General features: G+C 40.4%; 1 long non-coding RNA gene across 1 annotated transcript; it reads right to left on the bottom strand.

Moving 5' to 3' along the window:
• Positions 1 to 341: 341 nt before the first annotated feature.
• LOC109548777 (uncharacterized) lies at positions 342 to 22,524 on the bottom strand. The gene is made up of 4 exons (XR_004526600.2): positions 21,235 to 22,524; positions 17,804 to 17,905; positions 7,876 to 8,030; positions 342 to 5,104 (listed from the first exon to the last, which is right to left on the bottom strand). It is a non-coding gene; the product is annotated as an uncharacterized lncRNA (long non-coding RNA).
• Between the last annotated feature and the right edge of the window lie 231 nt (positions 22,525 to 22,755).

The following is a 22,755-nucleotide window of genomic DNA, read 5'->3' as shown; positions in this document are numbered from 1 at the left end:
TCTCACGCTTTTCGTAGGGGATGGGAAAAGAGGCCATCTTGAAATGCACCAGAGCATTCTGGTTTTCGCAAGATCTGCCCTCGGGAGAAACTATTTAACCAGAGCCTAACCGGCTGGGGTTTATTAGTCTAAGTGCTCTGGGGGAAGGGAAATCCCCAATGCCAGCCCACTCTGGCCATCCTGTCCCACCTGAGGGGGGTGAGGGGGTGTAATTGAGAAGCACCCATGAAGCTCTCCATCCAGGTGCAGAGGCTCATGAAAAGACCGAGACCGAATCAAAGGACCATAGAATGCTTCCCCTCCCCCTACACAACTCCCCCCCCACGTTACTAATGGCCCATTTACAGTAGTTCCTTGTGCCCAGCATATCATATCTGGCTACCAAAAAAATTTGCAAGACATACTATGGGCAAAAACACGCTCTGAAGAGACTAAGCAAGCATTAGGAGACGACATGGCAGGGATGTTGGAATGATCAGACCAGAAAGTTAAAACAATTATTATTAAAATTTTAAGAGCTCTGAAGGATAAAGCAGACAGCATGCAAGACAGATGGGCAATATAAACAGAGACGGCAATCCTATGAAAGAGAGAGAAAGAAACACGCTAGAGATCAAAAACACTGTAACACTGATGAATTCCCTTGTTGGGTTTAGCAGTAGATTGGACACAGGTGAGGAAAGAATGTCTGCACTTGAGCATATCGTTTTTTAAAAAATTTTTATTGGAGTATAGTTAATTGACAATGTTGTGTTCGTTTCAGGTATAGAGCATATCTTAATAGAAACTTCCAAAACTGAAAAGCAAATAGAAAAAAAACTGTAATAAAGGAAAACAGAACATAATGTCCACAAACTATAGGACAACTACCAAAGTTCTAACATACACATAATGGGAATACAGGGAGGAGAAGAAAGAGAGAAATTAACAGGAGAAATATTGGAAACAATAGTGACTGAGAATTTCTCCCAAATTAATATCAGATACCAAATTACAGATCCAGAAAGGTCAGAGAATGCTAAGCAGGATAAATGCCCCCCAAATGTACATCTAGGCATATCATTTTCAAACTACAGAAAATCAAAGATAAAGAAAAAAAATCCTGCAAGACACCACAACGAATCAACACTGAGAGAGGAACAAAGGTGAGAATTACATCTGACTTCTCAGAAAGGAGCAAGCCAGAAGAGAGTGGAATGCAATATTTAAAGTGTTAAGAGAAGAAAAACCACCAACCCAGTCATCTGTACTTTGCAAAATAATCCTTCAAAAACGAAGGGCAAGTAAACCCTCTCGGAAAAACTCCAAGGTAATCTATGGACTCTCACTGGTAATAATGTGTCATTTTAGGTCTATCAATTGTGACAAATGTTCCACTGTGATGGCGGTTGTTGACCATGGTGGGGGCCATGCATGTGTAGGGATGGGGGTTATATAGGAAATATCTGTACCTTCCATTCAATTTTGCTGTGGACCCAAAACTGCTCTACAAATTAAAGTCTATTTTTTAAAGAAATATAATCTAGGCTTCTGCAGGTAATTCTGTCACATCTTGTCGAAACGTTCTTTTTGGTGTAAGTATTTAATTAACAGAGATGTTAAGGATATGCACTCCTCTTGGGCGCTTGCCTCTTGACCCGGTCCCCTGTGGGAGAGCTTCGGAAAGTAAGCAGCTGCTGACAGGTCATCACAACAGAGGGAGTGGGGGAGTGTATTTTTCAAGGGTACTCCTCCCTATATCACCCTCCATATTAACCTTTTATGACCACCTTTGTTCTCTCTGTATCCACAGCTGACGTATCCACAGAGCCTTGCTCATGACCAGAGCCCCTACCATGGTCTTGATGTGTACACACTCATTTTGCCCCTTATCTCAACCCCAGGCCTCCAGTGATCTACTAACCTTCTTTACAATCAGATGTTCTCTCTTCAGGCATGAAGCAATTTCGTGATTTTTCTCCATACCACCAGGTCTTTCAGAACTCCGCGATGCAACAAAAGATGCAAGCCAAGCCCTCTTTCTGCATGAATATGCAAAACCTTCACGTAAAATCCTCTGGTCATCCCATTTGGGGAGCGTTATAGAGCCCTGCCTCCCAAATGGGAACAGAGAACATGCTCTCTGTCCCTGAAATCACCTACGATATGGGAGTAGGCTTCCCTCTGAAGCCTCAACGCACTTTTCTCTCTCTTGCTTCAGTGCTTTCCCCTGGCCAAGGACTTTTATCTAATCACTGTTCAGCAGGAAATTGCCCCTAAATCATGCTTCCTATTCCATAGTTTGTAGTAAAAACTTCATGTTCAATCCTCCAAACTTCTGTTCCTGATGTGATGTTTAAAGAGAAGATTTGATAATTTAGTAAACTGTTTTCAAATCTCCTTTGTGATTGAAAGCCTACTTTTAATCACCTGAAATGGACTTTACGAGCCTGTTTTAAAGTGCAAACAGCTGACCTCGACTGCTTTGTCCTCTGCATCCCAGCTATAACAATCTTAATGTGGCAACGTACTGAGACCGAGACCGTGGCAGATATCTTGCTAAGTACTTGCCTGTGTTATCCATTTTACACTCATAACATTTAATAAATGATGTTACTGAAGTACAGGAAGATTAAGAAACTTAACCAAGACTGCACAGTTGGTGATGAAACCAGGAATCGAAGCCAGAGAGCTTGCATCCTGAGTCCACACTCTGCCCTCTGTTATATCAATACTATGTAAAGGCAATCTATACGGACCCAGTAGGGGACCAGCTGCATACAAGGAAGTGAAAAAAAATAAAGCTTATATCAAAATACCATCTATAAATGTACAAACACATTGACTAGTGCCTAATTTAATGTGTAGTGAAATTTGTAGTTCTAATTCTGATTGAGGTTTCACTCATTCTCAATAAATCTTTTAGTCATCCTTAGAAAATCCTGGATTAAAGACCTTTCCTATGCATTGAGGACACGGGGTGGGGAGGGGGAAGCTGGGGTGAAGTGAGACTAGCAGCGACATATATACAGTACGAAATGTAAAATAGCTAGTGGGAAGCAGCTGCATAGCACAGGGAGATCAGCTTGGTGCTTTGCAACGACCTAGAGGGGTGGGACAGGGAGGGTGGGAGGGAGGCTTAAGAGGGAGGGGATATGGGGACATGTGTATGCATACGGCTGATTCACGCTGTTGTACAACAGAAACTAACACGGTATTGTAAAGCAATTATACTGCAATAAAGATCTATAAAAATATTAAAAAATCAATCAATCAATAAACAATAAAAGACCTTTCCTATACAATTATCTAGTATTCCTGGATGTTGAGAACTTTTCTAGATATAGGAATGCACCAGATTGCACAAAACAAGGTAAGCACATCCTCTTATTACATGTTGTCTTCATCTGGTGTATTTCTCTCTTGGTGTGTCACATGTTTCACTGATAATGTTCATAAAAGTGAAGCTTTTTTCCTAAGCCTAAAATTGTGGTTTCATTTCATATGTATTTTTGTCTCTGTAATTATATGAGCAACTCATAAATACACACAATGAATCACATCACGATCCTTGAAACCCAATGGAGAAATACCCTATCATAGTTCAAACACAATCAGGAAATACAATACTTGTTAATAGATTCACTGTGACAAGTCATAAAAAAATCAAAATCTGAAACTTGGATTCTAGTGAACAATATTAGAAGGGATTTCTAGTCTAGAAGTATAATCGTATTTTCTACTCAATATGTGCCAAATAAAGGACTCGGGGCGGGGGGGCCGTGGTGGTGGCGGGATGAATTGGGAGATTGGGATTGACATATATATGCTTATACACTAATATGTGTAAAATAGATAACTAATAAGAACCTGCTGTACAAAAATAAATTCAATTAAATTTAAAAAAAAAGAACTAGGAGAACGGAAGATGTATTTACTTACCATATGATGCCTATCTTGATTTAAGTCATTATTATTTATACTCCACATAGTGAATTCCAGGAGGACTTAGTATATTTTAGTAATTTTTTTGTATTAAAATACAAACACTAGAATTTAATATTTTTCCTTGACTTAATATTCTTATTTCTATTTGTATGTATTTTATCATGCAATCTTCATTTATTTACATACTACATATTAAATCAATGAGAAGATTTATTCTACATATGTAAATTTTAAAATACCTAATGGTAAATTAAACTGTAAGAGTGGAAGAAAAGACAAAGGAAAAACTGGCTTGATTTCTGCCGTACTGTAGTGCCATCGTGTATTCAGTCTCACTGTCCAGTCAGGAAAATAGAAACTTCGACCGGTATTTCAACTGGAGGAAATTGAATACAGGGAATAAGTGACAAAAGGTTTAAAAGGGAAATGAAAAGGTTCCCAAGTGATTAGTATCTGCAGTAAGCCAGTGCCATCTTAGGCTACCCAAGCAGAAGGGAAAGGAGGTCTTCAGTAATACAGTCACTCCCTGTGGAGCTGCTGGGCCCCACTGTGGCCTCTACTATCTGGAAGCAGTGGGGAAGCTGCCTCACAGAAACCATGGCCCGTTCTCCTGTTGCTAGGGTGGGAATCCTGGGGCCCAGAGTTCCTTGCATCTGTCACCGAAACAGACGGAGTCAGGGCACGTTAGCCAGGGCCGCTAAAGCCCCTGCAGCTACTGCTGCTTTGCGATGCCCCCGGAAACCTGTACAAGCTGCTGGAAGCAGGCTGCCTGAGGAAGAGCCCAGGGGCTCACTGTCACCCTCTGCAACGGCAGCTGAAGCCTATGCTAAACGCTCTGCCCTCCCCACCTAAAAAAGGTGTGAGTTTTTGCCTAGTTTCCTTCCTCCCAACTTCTACTCACCTGCCACGGTGTCAGAGTCTAACAGAAGCCAGCAGGCAAGGAAGTCTCAGGAAGGTACCTTTCGGGCATCCAGCCCTCTGTGATACAGAGCGGAGCACGGAAGATGAGAAGTGGAGCTGAGAGCAGAGGTACAAACAACCCTGTCCCACCTCCTAAGTTACCGAACCCTTTTCTTGACATCAGTCTTTGGTAGTCTCCAAAGATTCCTTAGATTGTTTTCTTTCTCTTCTGCTCATTTTGAAAGTGGAAAATATATCTTCATTCTTTTAGTAATTTCTGTAAAATTTAAAATTCTTTGTTGTTACATAAAATACAATTTAAAAATGTAAAGTTCTATCCATCAGTTGTGCTACATTCGTTTACTTGTTCTAATAATTTATTTGTAGATTCTTTTGGATGTCTATATATAATAAAATTACCCATGAGTAAATGGCAACTTGTTTTCCATTTTTCAATATTAAACAGTTCACGTATGTATGTGTTTGTATACTTTTGCTTTAGAGTGCTGGCCAGTACCTCAAGCACAATAATGAATAAACGTAATAGAGGGCGTTCTTGTTTTCCGTTCCTTATATGAGAGAAAAAGATTTCAATATTTCACCATTAATATGAAGCATGCCATAAGATTTTCATTTTTAGAAATGTTATATCAGAATAAGGAAATTTATTCTATTTTTAGTTTCCCAATTCTTTTTATCATAAATAATTGTTTGATTTGCCAAATTTTTTTTTCAGGACCTGTTATGAAGATTATATGATCTTTTTTTTTAAATTCTGTGAATGTGTGACTTAATAGATTTTCAAATACTAAATCTCAAATGAACCTACCCTGGTCATGGTGTAGTATACATTTTATATAGTTGTAGATTCTGTTAGATTTTGTTTAGAAGTTTTTTTCATAGTTGTCTATTTATGATTTTTCTTTCACAAATTTTTATTGTTAGTTTTGGTATCAAGGTTATACTGACTCCATAATTCCTGTTGAGAACTGTTTAATAATTTTTTTCTGTTCTCTGAAAGAATGTGTATAATATTAATGTTATATTTTTCTTAAATATTTAGGAGAATTCACCAGTTAAGGCACTCGGGCTGTGTCTTGCAACAAGTATGAACTATGAAGAAATGAAGGCAAAAGAAAATAACTAAGCAGGGGTAAATACCAAAGCAGAAGTAGTACCATCATGAACACTCTTTACAAATTTCTTCTTCCAATCAACTGTTAATAAAAGATCCATTCGATTTTTTTTTTTCTCTTTCATCTCTTACTAGAAGGAAGTAGAAGTGACAGTGGGGGACAGACTAGGAGGTAAACAAGTTTACTTGTCTGATGGAAATGTAAGCTCCATCATTCCATAATGAATATAAGAAAGAGGATATTCCCGCAAATAAATGAAAGTTACTAATTCAGTCTATTTACTTACTGTGAGGTTGCAGAATGTTGGTGGTTTGTGTCTTTCTAGAAATTTGTCCATTTCTTCTAAAGTATGTTCTGTTTATTTTTCTTCATCCTTTTTCCTCTCTTTCCTTTGGAATGCGTAATCCCTATCTATCTGTAATGATGTTAAGGTGCTTTCTTTGGCTGGCTTAAGTCTACTGCTAAGCTTTTCTACTGAATTTCTCATTTTATGTATATGTTTTTCAACTCCAGAATTTCTGTTTGGTTCTCTTTTTAGAATTCCTATCATTTTAATAATATTGTCTATTTGATGAGACACTGTCTTCAAACCTTCCTTTACTTCTTCAAGCATAATTTCCTTTATTTTTATGACATATTTATCATGGCTATTTTGAAGCCTTTGTGAAATCTGACATCAATTCCTCTCACAGGCAGTTCCTGTTTCCTGATTTTCTTTCTTATTTTCTTATATGTGGGTCACACTTTCCTGTTTCATTGCTGGTCTCATAATTTTTTTTTTTTTTTTTTTTGTGGTACGCAGGCCTCTCACTGCTGTGGCCTCTCCCGTTGCAGAGCACAGTCTCCGGACGCGCAGGCTCAGCGGCCATGGCTCACGGGCGCAGCCGCTCCGCGGCATGTGGGATCTTCCCGGACCGGGGCACGAACCCGTGTCCCCTGCATCGGCAGGCAGACTCTCAACCACTGCCCCACCAGGGAAGCCCTGGTCTCATTATTTTTTATTAAAAACTGGACATTTTAGGTAATATATTGTAGCCACTCTGGATCCCCCAAAGATCTGTTTTTGTTGTTTGCTTGTTTGTATTTTGGTGACTTGGTCTAGCTCTTTCAATGAAATCTATTTCTACCTTCTTTATACCTCCTTGGGTGCAGCCTCGGATGGGGCCTAGTCACCCTGAGATAACAGCAGTTTTAACAGGGCTCTCTTTTGTCTCTTTCCATGATCTCTCTGGTAAACGGTCGGCTTCATTTGGCATTAGCCCCTACCCATTGGGCTTTTCTAATTACCAGTTGACTACTCTATTTTTGTTGACAATGTCCTCAAGACAGAACATATTGCTCAGAAGTCTAATCCAATGAAATCTGGGCTCCTTTGCAGATATATTTTTGAGGCAAGTCTTTAAGTTTTTTTCTGATCCTACAAGGGTTCTTAGGTATCTCTTTTCCTAATTCTCTGTTGAACTAGCTCACCTGTGGTTTTGAGCGTTGTTCTTAATTAACACATTTTTGACCGGAGATGTATTAGGGCCACAGGTGTTAGTTTCTGCAAAAATCCTCCAGTCAACAATGTGTAAGAGGGACTATTGTTTGCAAGGACCCCCTTAGCCCTGAATTTCTCCACACACTGTTCCAGACGAAATCAGTTCCTTTGGGAGGAGCTGCAGAACTTTCTTCTCCTATAGACTGCCTCTCCCCCTGGACAAACTCTCTGCAACACTGTTCTGGGCACTGGGCATGGCAGCAGCCTCTTCTCAACTTGCCTCTCTCCCGTCATGGGACCTCTGTCCTAAAGTGAGCTGGAGTGAGGGCAATCTTGGTGCAAGTAGTCTCAACCTGCCCTGCATGGAGTCTTCATCCTGTGGACAGAAGCAGGTTGCAGGAAGGTAGCCCTTAACCTCTCACCCATACTCACCAGCAATATAGCCTCTTCGACTTGAAGTTGGAGGAAATGAGCAATGCTGGTAACTTTCTGTCTCAATGGGATAAAGTAAGCTTTGACTGGAAACCGAGAAGACAGGAAGCCACATCTTCTTGGCCACCCCTACCTAGGGTGAAGCTTCTGTGGATCTGAGCCAGAAAGGGGGTGGGGGGGAGAAAGAGGAAGTGGATTGAGGCTCATTATCTTACTGCATTTTAGTAGATTTTATTGACTAAATGTCTCTTTCTCCACTGCTTTGCTGTGTGTCCTTAGGACTATTTCCAGAAACTTTAAATGGTTGGATTATTTTTTATAGTCTGCACTAGCTTTGCTTGTTTCTCTAGGTATTCACCTATGGAACTCTTCATGCTGGTGTCGTGAAAGTGGAGCTCTCCTGGGATTCAGTCTTGAAGGTAAGATAATGTAATGATGATCCCCAAATATTTAAAGTCTTTATCTCCGTGGCTTTTATTTTTGGTATCCCACTAATTTATTGTCATATCCCCGGTATTGAAGGCATTGTGACTAAAGGTATTGGTGTTTCTCTGCTACCTATTTAAGAAAAAAGATTTTTACATGGTTTGCATCAGGACCAACCGTATAACTTTATACCCATTTAATCCTCTACCATTATTGTTTCCAACATACTGATAGAATAGATTGGTATGAGAAATGAAAGAAAAACTTCAGATTGCCAGAAGGGGCCAACTAAAAGGAACATTTGTGCTAATAATGTTCCTTGGGTTTGTGATGGGGATTGCATGATTTTAAGTAGCATCAACCAGTTATCTAAGCCCAGGTAATTATTTCTATTAATTGAAAGATTCCAGAAGGATCTTTGGACTCATGGAATTCTAGAGTTAGAAGTGCTCTTACTGGGCATTTGGCCTAACCATTTCATTTACAGCCACAAATGTGAGAGGTCACTTGTCAGAGATGAGATCAAAGTCACACCTCTTGATTGACAATCACTATAATTTCTTCTGCCATGCTACTTCTTCTAACTATCTGTTGTTCTCAATTTAATGATTGATCTAAAATACAATGGATAAGGAGTTCATTTTTATCTAGTTATGAATGAGGATATATCTGGGCAACTCCCTGCTCATATGGTTTACTTTTAACATATAATCTGAAAAATCCATTTAATATATGTAATTTCTGAATTGTTACATCTTCTATTTCCTCATTAGTATTTTCTAAATCTCTATAATTTTGATTCTATATGTTATGTGTCTTTTTCAAGTAGAATTTCATTTTGTAGTTCTACCCTTTTCAGTTCATTGTTATTAGTGGTTTCTCACAACTGGCATTTGCAGTAACTATTAAACTCCTCAAAATTTGTTGGCGTGATTTTTCTATCCTTTTCCAACTCAAGATTATTGAGTAAGGTGTATAATATTTTCCTTTACTATACTCTTCCCAGGTGGTTGCAAAGCCCTCTATCATTACCTCTCAGTTTATAGCAGTTCAGTCACATCCAAGTTAAAGGACTGCCAAGTAATATTATACAAATAAAATTTCAGGTTAAAGTAAACTCAGATGAATTTCACACATGTAAATAATGTTACTGTTTCTCTTTTAAAAATCATACTATATTGTATGAGATCAAAGCACAGTGGTCTGCATTAAAATGTTTGAATTTATTGCCTACTTAAAATTACAACCCATCTCTTCCCCTCTCTTGATTCTCTTTCCTACTCTACCAGTTATTTCTATCACATTGATCATTTTCTACTGAATATATATTTTTTCATTGACTGTGACTGAGGCTTATTATTTTTCTTCCCTCCCATCCTTCTACCTACATGTGAACTCCATAAGGGCTTTAGTTTGCTGACTGAGGTACTCTATGTGACTTGGATGATGCCTCGCTCTGCTGACTGATCCGGCAATAGATGTCTATTGGTAGCCTACTACGTTTAAGGCTCTTGGCTAAGCTGGTAGAGGAAAAAGGTGGTTACAGCTCTCAAGATATATACATTTAAAATATATGTGATAAGCTTAACCTTTTTAATAGCACTATACCAAGACAGGAGCAATACTAGCAGACCTGGACCCTTTATTTTCAAATTAATTAGAGGATTTGTAATACAGCCTCCATCAGGAAAAGAGTCAATATCTCTTGATAATGAGATCAAAATTATGTTAACAGAGGGAACAGGATTATTTCACTGAGAACACTCATCTCCACAGTGCGGGATAATTAGTTTTTAAAAAATATGCCTGGTAAGGGGAAGGGTCTCCCCATGTGGGATTAGCTGGCTGTCCCTTCTCATTCACCCAGGAGACCACTTTACTCCCCAAACAGGTGCAGAAATCTGACAGAGCTGGAAACATTTTCAAATCATGGCTTATCCTGGAGCATGAATTCATTCATTTATCTATGCATTCACTTGACCAATTTTTCTTAATTCCTGCCTATGTATTCATAACTGTTTTAGGCTTGGGGGATTTAGCAGTGAACAGACCGACTAAATTACTCTTCCATAATTTACATGACACAAAAGTGGACTTGGGACTCAATGGTTTCTAAAAATGGGGTAAATTATTTTGGAAAGAGAAGTCCACAGGACCATAGGAGATTTAAAGATTATTTTTAAAAAAGAGAGAGATACTGAGGAAAGAGAGAAGAGGTAGAGTTATGGAAGAGGGTTTGTTCACGTGGCAAACACATGGAAGCTTCTGTGTCATTCACATGGCCAGCACTGTGCACGACAGTGGCTACGAGCCACAGGTGGCCTCTGAGCGCTAGAACTGTGGCTAATATGCCTTAGGACCAGGCAGTGAGGGCCAGAAATACTAATGTATGAGTCATCAGATCAATAACTCATCCCTATTCTGCAAAATTCAGATGTATCCCTGAAGTCAGAACAGCTTCCAGGGATTGCAAAAGCCAATGATTTTTGGAGAGGATGAAATACAACAGGGTCTGGAAAACCTGTGGCAAACTTCATTTTGTCCACCACTGATGACCCCTTCAAAAGCATGAAAATTCAAAAAAGTCCAAAACTGTACAAGCCAAATTAAACATATGCAATAATCATGCAGGTAAATAGACTGTGACCTGTGATTCAATGATTCCCAGAATATGAACATGCTTGTGTTGGTGTATAAGTAGCTGGCAACACAGTACCTGAAATAGGCAAGTACCACAGAGCCTCCCTCATCCAACACCAACAGACAGCATCAGATACACTTTCGTCCTGAGATAAGTGAGGGGCAGCATAGGGAACCCTCTTATTATAAAAACCAAGTTGAACACAGAGTGTGGTTAGCAAGTCCTTACCCCATAACTACCACCAACTTGTCACTTTATTTCAGAAGCTACCCCAAAATACCATGCTGTGCAACAAATGAAAAGAATCTGTCAACTTGCTTTAACCTATAAATGAAAACCTCTTGGGCTTCCCTGGTGGCACAGTGATTAAGAATCCGCCTGCCAATGCAGGGGACATGGGTTCGAGCCCTGGTCTGGGAAGATCCCACATGCCGCGGAGCAACTAAGCCCGTGAGCCACAACTACTGAGCCTGCGCTCTAGAGCCCGCGAGCCACAACTCCTGAAGCCCGGGCACCTAGAGCCCATGCTCCGCAACAAGAGAAGCCACCGCAATGAGAAGCCCACGCACCGCAACGAAGAGTAGCCCCCGCTCGCCACAACTAGAGGAAACCCGTGCACAGCAACGAAGACCCAACACAGCCAAAAATAATTAAAAAAAAAAAAAATGAAAGCCTCTTAACAGGCAAATTAATCAAGTTCCTAACCAAAGAAGGAAACTTTGTCATTCTCCTTAACAGACAGTTACATGACAACTCATTGCCAGTCAGCACAGCTCTGGGCCTCACAAGTCAGGAAAATCCACTTGGGGAAATTTTGTATTGCTAACATCTTCCTCACCTTGAGCTCCAATTTCTCAACCTGAAGCTTCTACACTTGGTTGCAAATTTTTCTCTTAGTACCTTTAAAAGTATATCAAACAAATCAAACTTATCTCCTCCAAGAAAGTGCTTCAAATATGTCACATGTTATAAACACTCTTTCTCCCTACCCTTTCCTCATCTTCCCCAAGTTAAATATTCTTCATTCTGTCAACGCTTTTTCATCTGATGTTAACTTAGAAGCGTCTAGTGTTCTGCAAACAGGTTTGGGTTTGTTAGGTTTTGCTTCTGATCTACTCTGAATTCAAAATTGTACTTTTTTTTTTTTTTGCTAAGTGCTAACTTCATTTATTCCTATTGATTTTACCACATCTAGCATAAGAGACTCTTCCCAATGTCATTCTGAATCCTGCTTTTATCATCCAATCGTTTATCTACAGCTGCAGTTTTACACCCCTATAGATTTTATTCATCTGCCTTTCCTGTATTTCTAAGCTACTGATAACATGCTAAATAAAATCAATCAATAACTAAAAACCTAGATAAATCAAGCCACTAGCAACTTTTCATGCTGATTATTAAGAATACATATTCTCTCCACATAAGCTATTCAAATTTGGAAGATAAAACATTTAACCAATATTTGCTGAATGTTTACTATGTGCTAGGTACTCTTCTAAGAATACGGATGCTAATATGAATAAGACAGAAAAAAACAAGACAAACTTTACAATATGAAGGAGTTCGTTCATGGTGCCACATAAGTAACTGCCTGTTCTAAATCAGTGCTATCATCTAGAAATTAAACAATTAAAGGTTAGTTTTTATTTTGTTTTGCTTGACATATAAGAAGTAAAGTGGGAGCTGGTCGCTAGGCTGATTCATCCGCTTAAGAATATCAGATCTTTCTGAGTCGCATGCCCTTTTCACAGCGGTCATAAGACAGCTATATAGCTCCAGCCATCAAGCCTGTGTTTTCTAATCGAGGAGAATAGGGTGAGAAAAGGTAGGACTCCTGTGTCAAGAAAACAAAAGCTTTTCCCACATCAAGACTTCATTTATGTCTCATTGGCAAGAACCATGTCCAGCGGCCACGATTGGCTCGAGGTACGAAGGAAAAAGGGGTCGGGAATGGGGAATTGGCTGAGCTTAGTAAAAGTATCTCCCAAATTATGGGCACACGGGTTGTGGCACCCAAATCTACCCAAATGACAAGCAGGGGTGAGAGAAGACCTCTTGGAGCTACTGAGCTGAATCATGGAAACGTGATCGTTTCTCAGGTGCGTAGTAGACAAGGATGAGAGGAACAAAGGTTATCGTAGGAGAAAAAGTAATGATATTTACAAATGCAGAAAGGTGTGAGAGACAACATTGTGCGGCACGGTAGAGTATGACAGGTGGCAGGACGTCAGCCTGTGTTTTCTTCCCTCCTCATTTTATGCACAGCGCGGGCTTTTCGGATTTAATCTCAGTCACAGGGAACACAAGTGGAGCGCCCTTGATCCCAACTCCAGCATGTCCTGTGTCATGGCTGATTCCTCCGGCAGAGCTCTCCCTGAGTGCTGTTCAAGGTTCATAACTTCGCGTTTCTGATATGCTCTTTTATTTACTGTATCAAGGCTTTACTTGAAGCTGAGTCCTTCTCAGTCCTAACTGCGCTGTTGCCCCATCTGCCTGAAGCTCAAATTTTCTGTTCTATGAGCAAACATCATCACTTTTTTGTTTATTTTCTTCAGACGGTTTGAATCAGTCTCCTGTCACTTGCATTCTGTTACTTGAAAAAGATTCTTGAGGAATACACACTTACAACCTCTGGAAGTAACCTTCAATGAAATGCGCTTTGGGAAACATGGGTTACAGTAGGCAGAATTCTGAGATGACCCCCGTAATCTCCACCTCTTCATGTTTCACTCTGCATAATCCCCTCCTTTTGAGTGTGGATAGAACCGGTGACTCTCTTCTAGACCACTGAACATGGCAAGGTTAATAGGATATGCAGCCCTTGTCTGGGTTGCATTACATAGCAAAAGTAATGAGATGTCACTTCTGTGATTACATTCTTATATAAGATTCCTTCTTAGCAGGCTGGTATGAGAGACTGCCTTGCTGCCCTCAAAAAGGCAAACGGCCATAGTTTGAACTACCTATGGAGAAGACCACGTGGCAGAGAACTGCCGGTAACCTCTAGGTGCTAAGGACAGCCTCTGGCTGGCAGTCAGCAAAACGCCCGGGCCCCAGTCATACAGCTACATGGAAATGAATTGTGCCACCTGGGTGAGCACAGAAGTGGACTCCCTCCACTCAAGCTTCCAGATGAGAATGCAGCCCACCGACACCTGTGTGCAGTCTTACGAACACAGATTAACAAAACCCGAGGGTTCCTCACATACACAAAAGTTAAGACACACGTTTGGCTTTGAACTTCCTGACAGATAATCTAAAAAGAAAATACATTTATTTACCTCGTTTTTATCGTATAAATATACCGTTTCTTGTTCGCATAAACAGCAATAGTAGAATGTGAATCAAAGTACCTCTGGATGCAATGTTGTGCAAACTTCTGACTCTTAATTTCAGAACTCTGGTGAAGTCCGAGCTGGAGTATGTGATCTAAGTGCTCCAAGGAGAGGCACCTCGTCCATAAAGCTAGAGTCTTAAGAACAGTCTATCCACGCAAGACCGAGAAGGAAAAGAGGGAGAACCACAGCAGAAGAAGGTGTCATGTCCCAGGAAGAGCCTTCACACAAACAGACGCACCAGCTGCACGGATCCAGGAATGGAAGAGAGATAAGGAGCCGCCCCTGGACATGCACAGCGTCTCACCGCGCAGTCACTCCATCCACACATCGGCGTGGCCCAGCTGCCGGCTCTGTAGGCTGACCAATCAAACTAGTGTCTCTTCCTCCCTTGGAGGCTCTGAAAATGGTACTGGCAGAGGTAACTGTGGCCTGAGAAGAGCCCACCTCTCTCTCACACCCTCTTCTGTTTTAATCTATATCCAACAATGAAGTCAAGTTTCAACCATGAAAATGGCATCTCTTTTAGGAGAAGAGCTCTTTTTGTAGTCTCCGAGGCCTAGTGGAGTGGGAGACTAAGATTTTGCCCACGGAGTCTCCAAAGTAGGTCAGAACGGCCACCAAACGTTAACTCCAAAACACACTTACTACTAGATGAAATTCTCTCGCAATTCTTCTAATCTCAAATTGTGCCCAGCTACCCGGCCCAACAGAGTTCACAAGAAAGAGTTAGACAGTGAACACCATGCGTTAGTCAGAATTCTTTCTATTCCAGGGAACAGAACACCATCCCAAACGAAGCTGAAGAAAGGAATGTATTGTTTCACGTAACTGAAAAAGCCGGACGGGGCACAACTTCAGACACGTGCTGTGTAACATCAGGACTTGGCTGACCTTCATCTTTCAGTCCTTCTACCTTTGTATGGGCTTAATTTCCAGGCAGACTCCTTCTACATCATGGAAAAGAGAATCAATAGCATCTCAGTGTGTACATCCTTCCACCTACTCATCCTGAAAGACAGATGAGCTGAAGGCTTATGTCACATGCCTGTCCCTGAAACAAGAATCCTGTGACTGTGATTGGCCAGGACTTAGGACGGCCCCAGCCCCACAGTCAGAGAGAAGATCAACCATTCCCAACCACGCGGCCTGAGAACTGGAGAAGGCTGGCTCAGTAAAGCAGAACAGGAGTGTTCTATTAGTGAAGGAGTGGGACGGATACCCAACAGGCCAAACTAACGTGTCTCAGGCACACGACTGGCCATCACATTCCAAATATAAGAATGGAACATTCTCCTAAATGTGAACATAATGAACACTATTCCATGATTATCTTACCACACAGAAATGAAAATGCCAAATAAAAGCCCTGTCTCCTTATAAATTAAAGGAGTAAAATATTAAAGTCCAATATTCTTTCTTTCACAATTTTCCTTTGCGGCTTAGTTCAGCTCCACAGATTCAGAAGTCAGGGCAAATTGAGGCCTTTTACCAGGCACTGTGAGGCTTGAAAAATATTTCATCCACTGAAATGAGTGTGACTCTTTAAATATTTCCAAAGGTTAACTAAACCATGCAAGTCGTCTGTACGTGAAGAGACAAGCTAGTACACGAGAGTCCCTACTCCTTAATGATATTTAGAAAACACAAATGATTCCTAACTAGCTAGGCTCATTGCTGCATTGAATAAACTTGGAATTTTGTTACTAAGGAAAGAAAGAGGAGTGGATATTGTGGGAGAGTAGCAACCTCTGCTATAGGCCATTATATTTACTTTCCTACATGATCAGAAGGAGAAAAGAGAAACAGACCCAAGGTCCAAGGTATCCTCTGACTAATAAGAAATTTTACACAGTTTTTATATTGGTAGATTAAGTAAAGGCAAGACCATGAGGTCATAGCCCATGGGTTCCTTATCACAAGGTTAGTGAGAAAATTCAATCACCAATGGCAAATACAGTCTATAAATGGAAGCAAACAAATACAATTTCCTGACATACGTGTTTTATAAGCCTTCGTTGCCGTCACAGCTTGCAGTTCAAAAGGTTACATTTTAAAGGAAAGCAATGGAACCTTTGTAGCTAATTGCTGAACATGAAAGAAGACTTTCTGCTCTTCCTGGTAAAAGATATAGAAAGGCAAATCCATAGTGATAAACGGAATCTACAAGGATTCAATCTGGATAAAACCTTTGTGCTTCCTGGGCGATTCTTTAACAAATCTGGGGTCACCAGAGATTACTTACTAGCCCACTTTTAGTCCCTCTAAGACTTTTTCATCAACCATTATAACATATATTTTAATTTTAACCAGTCGGGAATGAAAGTTTCTTTAAAGTTATGATCTTTATTCCCATTAGAGGTTAGTGGTGCTGCTATTTGCTCTTCTATAAATAAACCTTGAGGAACTCCCAGAGTGTCTTTATATCTCTCTGCTGTTCCCCTTGACTCTTCCCAAACCTGAGCTATTGGAGGCCCAGAGAGAAGCAACTGTCTTGGCCAGATGGCTCTGCCCTGATCTGGCCTTTCTTCAGCATTTAATTTCCCAGATATTGGATAACCTTCACCACCCTGGTGTCAGCATCAAACTTCCTTCCCACCTTTGATAGCATTGCTCCTGCGGGACCTGACTTTACCATTCCCGCGGCCAAGGCTAAGAAACAGGATAAAATGTAAAAGGTTAACAAGATTCTCAAGAAGATAAACACAAGTGAAATCACTGGCAATTAATCTGATGCCGCCTACCAAGGTTCAGGACTCATCATCCAAAACCCAACGTCTCCCCGCAAAAGAAAGCTGTCAGCATTTATCCGGACCCCCTTGTGGTTGGCAGTGACAGTTGAAGACAAGCTTATTTTGTGATGCCGTCTTCCTGACTCTAGCTAGAGCTTTTCCATGTCCATATGGACCTCTAGGCTCTAGGAGATGGCCCTGCAGTCATGGTCTATAGAAGTGCTGGCCTTGACCCCTAAGGCGGGACTCTCCAAGCTTGGTCCCATCATTCTGTTTGAAGTTACCACCTAGGCTCTCCACCACCAGCCTCCAGATTACTCTCCACAGCGACACCACAGCCATGTTGGGTGAAAACCACCCACATTAGCCAAGTCTGCTTAATCCACCAGTGTACCAACCGTCTCCCTGCAGAAACATTGTGTAAAATGACTGTCTCTCTTCATAGACCCTCAGGACACCACATGGGGTGCTAATATCATAGAGATGATTTGCATGCCTATGTATTAAATCAAACTGTAATCATTACCTAGTAGCAAAGAACAAGGGAACGGAGGAGAGGAACATGTTTGCATCCCTTTTGGCTGAATAAATCCAACAATTAAATACATGTCTATATCAATGTACCTTCATTTTAGAGTACTTATCGTAGTCATATGTTTCCATGTATTTGTTTTCTTATTTGGCTATATGCCTGTCTCCCCCACTCACTCTTTACTCTTTGAGAAAAAAAAAAGAAAGCCTGATTTACTCATCATTGAATTAGCAGAACTTAATGCCATGCACTTCATACTTACTTGCTCCAGTAACATCTGAGCCCGGACCAGATCAACCATTCATTCTTGTTCATAGGTGAGGTTCACTGCGTTCAAAAAAATAACTTGCAAAGAGGGACTTCTCTATAAAAATGAAATAAACTTGATTATTCACATGAATTTTCAAATATGAAGTACTAAATGGAAAATGTCCCCCAAAATACCTGTGGAGAATGGAATATTTGAGTTTGGTATTTTTTTAGGTCATCTCTAAATAAAAGCCAAGGGCATGATTTATAATTACCTCAGTTAAATGATTCTACCAGAAGTCAAGGCGCCGTGATTCACAAACTCAGATGGTCACTGCTTCGACTCAATCCAAGTTAAAACCAAATACGCAAATAAAACTTAAACCACAGCCTAGAATATCGAAAAGAGATCTAGAGGATATAATCCTTTCTTCCATATAAACTTTTAAGAGGAGTTGGATTCCAAGGTTATATTCTCTGGCAAGGCACTGGATTATAAGCCCAGTATTCTGTTGTATATCAAACGGCAGCCTAATTAGTAAATGGCAGTGTTGACAATTTTTTACAAATCCATAATTCCATCCTCAATAGATGAATATCCTACTTCTAGAAAGCAGCGCTAAAAGTTTTCCTTTAGGGAAAAATGAGCCTTTCCTGAATACATATTACAATTTTGCTATAATACAAGAACAACCTATCGATCAAACCCCAAAGTTCTGCACCACAGACAATAGCCTCTATCAGTGCCATTCAAATTGCCCCGTGGATGCATGGCCGTCTGCTATTGCTCTCAGTCCACAATGATATAAGTCCAGAAACTGGTAATAAACACTAAGAGACTTATATCACAATCTGATATTGTCATGCCATCCAAGCACACGGTCAGTGCATTCTACAAAAGTATGGGAATGTGACTGCATGAAAATTAAACAAATAAACAATAAGAACAACAACAAAACAGTTCTTTATCACAGATGGTTTAAGAAGCTTTGGCTGAAATGGTTTCACTCGGAAAGTTTTCAAAAGGTTTAACAGTTGCTTAAAATGACCATAGAAAATTCTCATGAATGAAATTACATAAAACACTGTTTGAACAAGCACATTGGAGCAGCTGCTAGGATTAATCATTTGCACAACGTGTCCACAAGTAACCAAATGAAATGACTTATTTTAGGGAACGTTATCAAATACAATGATGTTAATTCCAGATTGATTCATCCATGGTAAGGCACTCCTCCTGACAGTAGCTGGAGAACAGGAGGAATTGTCCATTCAAGCCAAATAAAACAATAAATGAGCATAATATGGTCAATAACATTTATTTTCACTTGGAAAAATAAAGTTTATTATTTTTACTACGACAGCTCCTCCCACACACAAATTGGCTTCGGTGAGGAACGTTTTGAGAGATAGAGGAGAGTATTTGAGAAGAGATGTCTAAGCACGATTTTTTGGAATGAAATTTGAAAGCTGTATGATGTCTCTCTATTTTGATAAAATCTGCACCTTCCAATGACTTGTAGAGTGAGAGGGAAAAGAAGGACAGTAGTTGGAATGTAAGGTCGTACTGAACTTGCTTCAAGGTTGACAGAGGCCAAGACAATCAACAGAAATAAGACATTCTGAAAGTGGAGCCAGTTACACCAAATTTACATAGAGGAGGACGTTTGTCAGCGTCTTCTCAAACACATGTGGAAAGTGAGCTCAGAAGTTCAACAAGCCTTAAAATATAATTTAACATGAAATGAAGTCAGGCAACTCAGAAACGTGATGTAATTTGTTCTGAAAGCATCTATGCCAACCTCACTCTCCCCGTGGTTCTGGCCGATGGCTGGGAGAAGCAGCGCTGAGCAGGAGTTCATGCCGAGTTCTTAAGAGATCACCCACCAAAAGTTCCCTTCCACAGACTCCAACTCTGAACTAAAGAGAGTCATACTACGCTTTTGTCATCAATTCTCCAGAGAGTGACTGAACGAGGGTCAAAATTCCTTTTCATGCAACGGCAGGATTAAAGATCCTCATACTTGTCATGGGTCAGAGGAAACCCACGAAGTTTAGACGCAGTGCTTGAAATTTTTAACAGAGGTAAGAGACAGAGGAGTTTGTATGAACATGGGATCAACCATACCGTTTCTCAGGAGCGAAAGGGACTTATAAGGGGTTTAAATCATACTGTTCTCGGGATTATATTTTTTTTAATCTCCAGTAAACAGACAACTGAAGATCCAAGTCCTTGAGTTACTTAATTAATCACAATTTTTGGTCCATTGCACTATTCGGAGCAGTCAAAGCGTTCCAACCAGAGATGCATATAAGACATACAAAATGTTGACAATTTGCCTGTCATCATCGAGACGGCAAATGAACTCTCAAGTTAAACGTAGCTCAGGGCTGGTTTGCAAGGACAAACCCAGTAGCTATAACTGAGCTTACTGTATTGGAAGTATTTGGAAGCTATCTGCAAAAGGGTTAAATAGGCTAAGATTTTGAGTAGCCCCTTTCATGACTCTGTCTCACTGTCTTACTGATTTCCCATTTTCCTTCTTTTTTTTTCTCATTGCCAAACCAGGAACTTTAAGTCCAAGACCTACATTTTTCCAAACATGAAATAGACTAGACTGTATTAATTATCTGTTGATAAGAGAAGAGGAATCTTTACTTTGCCAACAGTGACAGCAGTTTGAAATATTCTAAAAAAAAAAAAAAAGAATATAAGAGAATAAAAGCTTTCTTTACTTTCTCAATCTTTTCAGAATTGTCATCTCACCAGTCTCCATAAGGATATAGGTAGACACAAGAACACCTACAACCACGTCAGATAAACCAAGATACTTCGTCTAAGTCCGAAAGAAAGCAATGAGTCCATGATAATATAACCAGTGACATGTGAATTTCTCCTAAATATAACTGCCTTGCTTTCCAAATTTGTCCCATAGGCTGCCATTTAATGATACAAAGGCTTTACGCGTAAAACGATGAGAAGTAAATTTTCCATTAAATTGACACAGCTCTTTTGTCAAGAAATATACCGTCTTAAAAGTTTTCCCTACAGCAGCTTTTCTCTTCTACAGGCAACTACAAAAGTCTTCACAGATCATCATCTCTGGTATACACCAAAATATAATATAATATAATATAGTCAAGTTAAAGGGTAATTACAATTTAATTAAAAATCTGAACAGGCATATTCTGCTCTGGTGGGAGTGACATGCACAAGATATCAATAAATCATAGAGAAGGTCAAATCTGTGAGGCTGGGAGGGAAAAGTCTTAGGTCAAAGAGTTTAACAGCCTTATCTTTGCCGCCCCCCCATTACCAATTCCCCCCTTTACAGTGGGCGAGTATGAGGGCTTCAAACGTGGCACTTGAAGAAAGCTATTTTATAAAATTCCAGGTTGCCTCTAGACCTATAGTGTAATATTAATATCCAACAAAAAACCTACCCATAAAGACTGCACATTCGTTTTCTTGCCAAACCACAATTCTGGAAACGGAATTTGGAAGGCAATCTTCATAGAATCTGCCAAACATGAAAAACCCCAGTCATTATTCTCACGAAGCTGAAGGTTAAATCTGTTGGTGCCAGTGGAACGAAGTAGCTCACTCAAACCAGGGACTTCAGGAAGCTAGCCAGGTTTCTGAGGAAAGAGAGACAGAACTGTCTTTCTGGAATGGGTCACGAGCCCACTAGCTGGAAAGGAAGCCACACAAGCACTATTTCAAACTATTTCTGAAAAGAATGGGACAGGATGTTGACAGGGGACAGTCTGAGGGTTCGATTACCTACCATTTCGTATCATTCTACTTAACTGGCGGTGATCGGTTTGGTTTCCAAAAGAGAAAAAGGGTCAGCTTCTAAGAGAGTTTTAATTTATGCTCTTTTTATTTTGCTAAACCTAATACTCTGCTTAGCATGGTGTTATTTATAGAGCAGGCCCTGCTGAACTGTGGTTAAACTGAATTGAACACACGCTAATCTCTGAGAAAAAGATGAGGGTTTTGTCATGATAAACAACCACCGTGCGAAAGACTATTAAATCTACTAGATCCCTTTACATAATAGGAGTTTTCAATCAAACTTCTATTTTGGGAACTGTCATTAATATTTTTCTACAGTGTCACTTCCACAAAGACATTCTTTAGTTTATACTGGAGCCCAGTCAGTGTATGAAGCTTATGTTGGAGCCTAATCAAATTCTCCCACACTCTTCCTGCATTTCTTTGTATAATGACCCCCATTCCCCGAACTCAATCTCTGTTGTTAATTTCCTGAGGATTGTATAGAATGCAGCCTAAATGAGAAGCATCAGTTTTAAGGATGTAGGCAATGCCTTAATTGATCAGATAAACATGGTCCATTTAGTTCTGCTTTAACTCAAGACTTCAAAGTACCAAGCTGTATGTTTGCTCCGTTTTGGCAGAAGCAAAAAGCCTGAAACTCTTCAGGAGGTAAGGAAGCAGTGGAAATTAGGCATCTGCCCAAAATCTAGGATGAAGAATAAACACTTACAACCCATCTTAATTTCTACTTTGAACTGAAAAGAAAAGGACTCATGAGAACATTTGAAGACAGGAAAAGTACAGTTTTCAAGACCATGAACTTGAACCCATGTGACAGCAGAGGATGTGGTCTCAGGGCCACGGACTACTGGCCTTTCTTCATTAAAGTCCCATCAGCACAATCAAGATAAAAAACAGGTTCTAAACTCTCGTGCGCTCTTCCACCTGCCCTCTGTTAGCCCTAGGTACGGACTTGCCTGGGAAGGATTTCTACATGCCCTTTTTTTTTAAACGGTACGCGGGCCTCTCACTGTTGTGGCCTCTCCCGTTGCGGAGCACAAGCTCCGGACGCGCAGGCTCAGCGGCCATGGCTTACGGGCCCAGCCGCTCCGCGGCATGTGGGTTCTTCCCGGATCGGGGCACGAACCCGTGTCCCCTGCGTCGGCAGGTGGACTCTCAACCAC

Source organism: Tursiops truncatus, chromosome 5 (genome assembly GCF_011762595.2).
Source record: "Tursiops truncatus isolate mTurTru1 chromosome 5, mTurTru1.mat.Y, whole genome shotgun sequence".
Lineage (NCBI taxonomy): Eukaryota > Metazoa > Chordata > Mammalia > Artiodactyla > Delphinidae > Tursiops > Tursiops truncatus.
The sequence above is the reverse complement of the archived record's forward strand: the minus strand, read 5'-3'. Positions and strand labels throughout refer to the sequence as shown.